Source organism: Brachyistius frenatus, unplaced genomic scaffold (genome assembly GCF_029030835.1).
Source record: "Brachyistius frenatus isolate BFR_SWC_R1_liver_20210118 unplaced genomic scaffold, ASM2903083v1 Contig_466, whole genome shotgun sequence".
In the NCBI taxonomy this organism is placed as follows: domain Eukaryota; kingdom Metazoa; phylum Chordata; class Actinopteri; family Embiotocidae; genus Brachyistius; species Brachyistius frenatus.
The window spans coordinates 21,605-31,435 of NW_027211065.1; positions in this window are offsets into that span (position 1 = coordinate 21,605).

Consider the following 9,831-nt stretch of genomic DNA (forward strand, 5'->3'; position numbering starts at 1 on the left):
TTTCTTCTTTCTTTCTTTTTTCTGGTTCTTTCTTTCCAAGTCGGCACTTTTTGTGGAAAACTTTCATAACTCATCTTTTTATTCTCCTTCTGTCTCCTGGTTTCATCTCCCTCCTCTCTCTCCATGTGCTCCTCCTTCACCTCGTCTCCTTTTATTTTACTCTCCTTCACTTCAACACTCTGCTTTTACTTTCATTCATATTTCTTTGTTTTCACTCTCGTCCTCCATCTCTCTATTTCTGACTGAAAATACAACATACAACGGCCATGTTTCTCCTCCGCCTGTCTTCACTCCTCCGCCTGTCTTCACTCCTCCGCCTGTCTTCACTCCTCCGCCTGTCTTCACCCCTCCGCCTGTCTTCACCCCTCCGCCTGTCTTCACCCCTCCGCCTGTCTTCACTCCTCCGCCTGTCTTCACTCCTCCGCCTGTCTTCACCCCTCCGCCTGTCTTCACCCCTCCGCCTGTCTTCACCCCTCCGCCTGTCTTCACCCCTCCGCCTGTCTTCACCCCTCCGCCTGTCTTCACTCCTCCGCCTGTCTTCACCCCTCCGCCTGTCTTCACCCCTCCGCCTGTCTTCACTCCTCCGCCTGTCTTCACTCCTCCGCCTGTCTTCACCCCTCCGCCTGTCTTCACTCCTCCGCCTCTTTATTCAACCCTTTCCAGTGTTTCTCTCTGTCACATGAGAAAATCAACAAGATCACGCACACACACACACACACACACACACACACACACACACACACACACACACACACACACACACACACACACACACACACACACACACACACACACACACACACACACACTGTACATATAGATGAAGGATAACCGTGATTATTGTTCCTCTGTCTGTCAAATACACACAGACATAATAAAGCACAGAGCACCAGTCTCATCCGGTCTCCTTTTAAATAAAAAATAAAACAGGAGTAAAGTGGAAGCAGCAGAAACATTTCTGCTTCAGATAACAAGGCTGAACAGCAAAGGAGCTGAATATCACAAAAAAGGTGAATGAACCATCACAGCAGCTTTCAGCAGCTGTTCACATCGAATTAAAACCACGAGCATCATTACACGCAGCGAGACAAATGACATCCGCCGTCCGCCCGACGCAGCTCTGATCACAGTCCTCAAAGAGCCGCTTCGTTCTCTCATCACCACCAAGCACATGTTCACACATGACGAGCAACAGCAGGCAGGAAATACTAACAGGTGAATATTGAGACAGTTATTAACGACCTGTCTGAACCGCTGCTGCTCCGATCAGCCTGTCGTCATGGAAATAAGCAACATTATATCATTTAAAAATGATGTTAAAACAAACCCTCCAGTGTAATATTGTGATTAAACAACAAGTTTCCAACTAAATAAAACATGTCATTTAAATGTTTTCATATTGTGGAGCAATTCACTCTCAAAATATACAAGTTTTTGTTAGTGTCATCTCCGTTTCCATGGCAATACGAGGTATGACTAATAACTAGAAAACAATCAGTCACGTCAGTAGACTCTTATGTAACGTATGTAATGTTTACTACTCCAGGAAGTAGTCGGACCCTTAGCAACCACCTAGCAACAGAGAGGATTTCTAGTCTCCAACTGAATAAATACAGAACATAGAAACATTAAACTGATCAGCTAGCTCAGTCTGGTTGGAACAAAGATATCTGATGAACAAAGATATCTGATGAACAAAGATATCTGATGAATAAAGATATCTGATAAAGAAAGATATCTGATGAACAAAGATATCTGATAAAGAAAGATATCTGATGAACAAAGATATCTGATGAACAAAGATATCTGATAAAGAAAGATATCTGATGAACAAAGATATCTGATGAACAAAGATATCTGATGAACAAAGATACCTGATGAACAAAGATATCTGATGAACAAAGATATCTGATGAACAAAGATATCTGAAGAACAAAGATATCTGAGGAACAAAGATATCTGATGAACAAAGATATCTGAAGAACAAAGATATCTGATTAACAAAGATATCTGATGAACAAAGATATCCATGTTCTCATGTGTTTTTAACATTTTAGCTCCGTGTCATGTGTTCAAACCAAACCGGTCCAGCTAGCCTCCGCTAGGATTGTAAGTGCGTGACTATCCGTGGTGTTACGGTACGGGTGCTCGGAGCGACCAAAAAGGACCAAAAGAGACCCGACTTCACCAATTCGGTCATTTAATAGAACTAGAACATGTAGAAACTCTATTCTAATGATATGTTCCCATGGAGAAGGAGGAGTGATATTTCTAGTGATGAGCAGGGTTGATGTCATGATGATTTGAGCACGTTGACCAATCAGAAATGTAGAATTGTATAATGATGTTTTTAAAATAAGCTACACTGACATGTGAAGCAGAAACACACTGATGAGGCAAAACTTTCTGATCACTCACAGACGAAGTGAATCATGGAGATGATCTTATAAAAACAGCTGACGTCAGCCGGTATAGTTCCAGCAGCAGGAGTCTGGTTTTAAGGACGTGGACATCAGGCTGTTGTGATGAGAAAACACTGGAGGAGGGAAAATAGAGAGATGCAGGAAGGTGGGAGGAGAAGAAGGAGGGTGGAGGAGGTGAGAAACAGACTGTAAGAGATGGAGGCCAAGGAGACACAAACAACAAAATAAAAAGAGTAAAAACAGCAGCTTCCTGGTTCACATTCAGATGTTAAAACATCAAAATATAATAACGGGATGGGAGGAAGAGGAGGATGAAGACAGAGAGGATGAGAGGTGTTTAAAGATCCCTTCACTTCACTAACGTTCAAAAACCCATGAAACAGGTGAGGCAGGAAGTGTCTCCCTCTTCACATCAGATTCCTGACAGCATCCAGATCCTTCATCAATATAACATCATCATCATACACTGACTTTACTTTACGTTTTATCTGAATCCATGTAGCTGCACATTTGTCAAAGTCCCAGAATTCCTTGGTGCGCTGTGTTGGAGGTCCTGCTGCCTGAATGTTCAATATTTAAAAACAGAGACGTTCCCAACGACCCTCACCAGGGGTCCACACCAGGGGTCCACACCAGGGGTCCACACCAGGGGTCCACATCATGGGTCCACACCACGGGTCCACACCAGGGATCCACACCAGGGGTCCACACCAGGGGTCCACACCAGGGACCCTCACCAGGGGTCCACACCATGGGTCCACACCAGGGACCCTCACCATGGGTCCACACCATGGGTCCACACCAGGGACCCTCACCAGGGGTCCACACCAGGGATCCACACCATGGGTCCACACCGTGGGTCCACACCAGGGACCCTCACCAGGGGTCCACATCATGGGTCCACACCATGGGTCCACACCAGGGGTCCACACCAGGGATCCACACCAGGGGTCCACACCATGGGTCCACACCGTGGGTCCACACCAGGGGTCCACACCAGGGACCCTCACCAGGGGTCCACACCAGGGATCCACACCAGGGATCCACACCATGGGTCCACACCAGGGGTCCACACCAGGGACCCTCACCAGGGGTCCACATCATGGGTCCACACCATGGGTCCACACCAGGGGTCCACACCAGGGATCCACACCAGGGGTCCACACCATGGGTCCACACCAGGGGTCCACACCATGGGTCCACACCATGGGTCCACACCAGGGATCCACACCAGGGATCCACACCAGGGGTCCACACCATGGGTCCACACCAGGGGTCCACACCAGGGACCCTCACCAGGGGTCCACATCATGGGTCCACACCATGGGTCCACACCAGGGATCCACACCAGGGGTCCACACCATGGGTCCACACCAGGGGTCCACACCAGGGACCCTCACCAGGGGCCCACACTCGGGGGATACGCCCCTGTGATTTGTATTAAACTCAGCTGTTCGGTCGCCCCGTAAATACGTTTTTAAGAATTATTTTTCATACAAAGTGGGATGAAATGTCAGACCTGTGTATGTATGTCGGATTAATTCAATCAAGAGTCGCAGGTGTGGAAATGGACGCAGCGTTAAATGCAGAGTGTAACAATGATTCAATTTGATGCTTCGTCACGCAGACCCTGACATCAACATGTCAACCGAGAAGGAGGACGAAGCCGTGTTCTTCTCTGAACAGAAAACACATGAACGTAGCGATCGGCTGGAGACCTTTGAAGCTACAGAAGCCGCCAGAGTTACTGTGGCTGTGTTTGAAATGATTCAAGTGGCGTATTCAGGCAAGATTAATATTTGAATGGCTTAGTTTCTTGAATGAAGCACGATCAATACCAGCAGAGACGTTGTGATCGACCTGTTGGGCACCTCAGGTTTACAGGAACTGGAGATGGAGCCAGGATAACATTTAAGAAAATGAAACCATCACGTTTGAATTTCTTCAGTTTTTGAAAAAGGACTTTAACAATGAATTAATGATCAAAGTTTATTAACAGGTTGATCGATCATCACAGCTGATCCTCAGATCCATCACTTTTCAGATTACACTCATTTTACAGAAGGATCCATGAAACTCGTTCTTTATGTATTGTGACTGGGATGTATAATAAGAAGTATATTGTTCAGTGTGAAGTTAAACTTGGAAAATAAAGAGGATAATATGTCTCAATATGTTTTGGCACATTGTTCAGCATGAAATGAGACACGAGATAAAATGATTAGCGAGCATCTCCTCAGACGATCCTTTATTCTGAGGAGCTAAATGACCAGGCAGCTGATTTCAGGTTTTGTTTTGGAGAGCTGTATGAAGCTCGCACAATTATCTTGATATACTGTCTTCCTGGATTCCCTGAATCTCTACGACAGATGCGCAGTGTGCAAAGTTAAACTCCAGCATCACTCGTGGAGCTCCAGTAGACACATTAGCTGAAAGAAAGCCGAATGCTCCTTTGATATGAACCTGGTAAACCCAACCAGACTCTGGGTTAGAACTCGTGCTCCATGCACCGAGCACTCGTGTGCCTCATAAGGATATCACTTCCTAATGTCAGTCAATGTAATCAAGGAAGCAATTATGTCTTCCCCATAACACATTTAACAAAGCAAATCAGTGGGATATTAATATAGTTTCTATGGGATAGAATCTAAATATAGAATATGAATATAAGCTGCCTCATTTATTCCATTAGATCCACTCTGAAGGTCTTTTTAGTCCCTCTTATGTCATATTGGAGGCTTTTAAACTGCCATTCCTACCCAGTGAATGACAATAAAATATGGAAAAATCCCCAGATAACCTGCAGTAATATGACCAACAGAAATACAAATGTCAACGACTTTCTATAGGCACAAAGGCAGAGATGTGCTATGAAAAAGAAATGAAAGGAACATGAGGGGAAAGGACACTTTTTACATTTTAGATATCGAACCTCAGTCACACCGAGAGGAAACACTTTGTAACTCAGCCATTTAAAAACCATAAAGGAAGGACGAGGCTGTCTGCTTTAAAGTTTGAGTTTTAAAGTCTTCTGTTTGCCCTGCTGACCGTTGAGTTGTTCCCGTTACCCAGCATGCTTCACTACCATTAAAAATTCAACACCATTAGCATCTGCACACAGCAGCACCGCCGCAGAGCCCAGATTTAGATAAACAGTGCTGTAGGATCAGGCAACACACACACACACACACACACACACACACACACACACACACACACACACACACACACACACACACACACACACACAGTTAACATGGCATTTAAAGCAGAGCACGTTTGTCCACACTGAGGACTAATGACATTAAACATTAGATGACATTTCACATGGACAGAATTAACCCAGCTATTGTTCAAAGATGCTGTGTGTGTGTGTGTGTGTGTGTGTGTGTGTGTGTGTGTGTGTGTGTGTGTGTGTGTGTGTGTGTGTGTGTGTGTGTGTGTGTGTGTGTGTGTGTCAGCCATGCAGCCCTGCTTCCACATCTCCTCTCTCCTCCCTGCAGAGCGGCTGCCATTCACCTCCTCTCTCCTTCCAGCCAGGTCACTAACCTTTCAGAAAGGCCAGTAGCTCTGAACCCCCCCCCCTCCTTCCTCTGTCCTCCACTGCTCAGCAAACTAACATTTGTAAGTGTGTGTGTGTGTGTGTGTGTGTGTGTGTGGGGGGGGGGGTGTGGAGAGACGACGAACGTCATCAATCCTAAAACTACTGCAATTTAAAAGGTTAATATAAAACTACAGACTGGATATAAAACACAGACTAGATATAAAACACAGACTGGATATAAAACTACAGACTAGATATAAAACTACAGACTGGATATAAAACTACAGACTAGATATAAAACTACAGACTGGATATAAAACTACAGACTGGATATAAAACACAGACTGGATATAAAACTACAGACTAGATATAAAACTACAGACTGGATATAAAACTACAGACTGGATATAAAACTACAGACTGGATATAAAACTACAGACTGGATATAAAACACAGACTGGATATAAAACTACAGACTGGATATAAAACTACAGTCTGGATATAAAACTACAGACTGGATATAAAACTACAGACTGGATATAAAACTACAGTCTGGATATAAAACACAGACTAGATATAAAACTACAGACTGGATATAAAACTACAGTCTGGATATAAAACTACAGACTGGATATAAAACTACAGTCTGGATATAAAACTACAGACTGGATATAAAACTACAGACTGGATATAAAACTACAGTCTGGATATAAAACACAGACTAGATATAAAACTACAGACTGGATATAAAACTACAGTCTGGATATAAAACTACAGACTGGATATAAAACTACAGTCTGGATATAAAACTACAGACTGGATATAAAACTACAGACTGGATATAAAACTACAGTCTGGATATAAAACACAGACTAGATATAAAACTACAGACTGGATATAAAACTACAGAATAGATATAAAACACAGACTGGATATAAAACTACAGATTAGATATAAAACTACAGACTAGATATAAAACTACAGACTGGATATAAAACACAGACTGGATATAAAACTACAGACTGGATATAAAACTACAGACTGGATATAAACCACAGACTGGATATAAAACTGCAGTCTGGATATAAAACACAGACTAGATATAAAACTACAGACTGGATATAAAACACAGACTGGATATAAAACTACAGACTGGATATAAAACCACAGACTGGATATAAACCACAGACTGGATATAAACCACAGACTGGATATAAAACTACAGACTGGATATAAAACTACAGACTGGATATAAACCACAGACTGGATATAAAACTACAGTCTGGATATAAAACTACAGACTGGATATAAAACTACAGTCTGGATATAAAACTACAGACTGGATATAAACCACAGACTGGATATAAAACTACAGTCTGGATATAAAACTACAGACTGGATATAAAACTACAGTCTGGATATAAAACACAGAGTAGATATAAAACTACAGACTGGATATAAAACACAGACTGGATATAAAACTACAGACTGGATATAAAACTACAGTCTGGATATAAAACTACAGACTGGATATAAAACTACAGACTGGATATAAAACTACAGTCTGGATATAAAACACAGAGTAGATATAAAACTACAGACTGGATATAAAACTACGGACTGGATATAAAACTACAGACTAGATATAAAACTACAGACTGGATATAAAACTACAGACTGGATATAAAACTACAGACTGGATATAAAAATGGTTCTGATCCAGAAGTGTCTTCAGCTGCAATACCAGCGAGTGCCACTAGAGGTCGGCTCCAAAAAGCCTCCGGCTCCATAGACTCCCATTCAACTTCTCTCATCAAATCCAAAGTGAATAAAATGTGTCCATCAGTTATCTCGGTGTTGTTAGCTAAAGTCACTCCTTCGTATTAGTTTTCTGGAGGTCCATCTGAAAATAATCCCTCATTCATTAGAAAAGAAGATTCAAGAAGAACTGTTTTTGGGGGCGTGTCTGTTTGATTGACAGGCCTGTGGTGCAGTCAGGTTACAGCTATCGGTGGGCGGGACGTAGTATCGTCAGGTTTCCGATCAGATCGGTCAGATCCACCTCTGGCTCCTCCCCCAGCTCGTCCAAATATGGTCACTTCCTGCTCCAAACCGCTCCGAACTAGCAAAGATGGTGACGGACAGAATCTGAACTGGAGGATTCATAATGTTCACAAACCAATGATGACATCACTGATGGTTGATGACATCACTGATGGTGGATGACATCACGGATGGTTGATTTATACATGTAAATGTTGCGTCTGGTCTTCATTGGTTCATATATTGTGTTTTTAAACATAAAAACATCAACTGTCATTTAACTGAATATAACAAACCCTGCTGGGGGTCATCATGTACAACAGTTTTTAATCCTTCACTGTGACATTTTGAAGATGGAATCTCTTGATAACTCTGCATTAATATTCAGATTTGATATGATAAAATATGTCAGTTTGCAAGAATTGGACCCTCACCATACATACGTCTGAGAAACACATGAATCTGTTACACCTGAACAGCTTTCTATCGCTCCTCTCTGTCTTTAATGCAGGTGAACAAGCATACTGACATCTGATTTGCATGTGTGATATATTGAGCTGCTGAGCCCCTTCAGGAGTCGTCCTCCTCTCTTCTTCTCTCCTTATGCTAAAAATAAACAGTCTGAAATATAATTTTTTTCCCATTTGAATGTTTTATCATCCGTGAAAACTTCTGCCTGATGAGTGGACTGAGCTGGGATCAGGTGTGTGACTATAAACCCTGCAGTGATGCATTGTTGTCTTTTGGAAATCCTCTGACAGAGACTCACGAGAAAAACCTGGAATATTTTCAACCCCTTATCTGAGGAGGATCCATCACGACTATTTGTCATCAAGTGTTGAGAGAAGTTTGGATATCCGTCCATCCACTAAAGTAAAAGACTCAATAACTATCAAATTCCAAGGCTTCATTCGTCTGGTGTTCACATTTAAAGGCAAAAACCACTTTGAAACAATCACCATAGTGGATCATGTACCCAGCAGATCAGAAGGTCTACGGCACAGACTGGTTGTAAATGAAGTCACCAGAGCAGGATGGTGATTTCCAAGATATTTGGACTCTGGACCACAAGGACTTCTTGTTATGATTGATGGAATTATTGATTTTCTTCATTAAGCCTAATATAAATTCATATTTTAGAGAAACCTTCATGGAGCGTCTGTTGGTTAAACATGGATCCTTGCAGCTCCCCTGATGTCTGCCTGATGTCCACTGCCTCCTGCCAGGCCGTCCTCAGCAGCTCCCCCCCACACCGACCCGGCCCGTTGAGTTCATGTGCTGTTCCACTCGCACTAAGCCGCGCCAACACATTCAACCGGCAACAAGCCAAAACCGCTTTCTCACACCGAGACGGCGGCGGCAGCACGACGGATCTCCTTTGTTGCTCAATCACCGAGCGGCCGCTGTCTCCCGTTATTACCGAGACTCCTGCGTCTTCATCAGGTTAGCTCAGGGACACGCTGCTGCTGGACAGGTCCGCACACCTGGGGGTGTCTGAGCTCTACACCAATGAGAAACAGCCGTGGAGTGATTCAACTACAAACCAGATATTATTTATGCTGAATGACATTTCAAGTTTTGTGATTTAGAAACAAATGAGTGAAGTTGAAGCTTCTGTTCAAACTTAATATATCATGCCAGCATTACCCATTTTTTAATTGCAACATTTGATTATTATTGGACATGGAAACATGAATAAATGAACAACATTAATGAATATTTTCTGAATGTGTTTTTGAAAGTTGAATGTGTATTCTGTAATAGAAATGAAGGCCAGAATAATGTTGATGACATTTTATTGCTCTGATACCTTACAAGTAA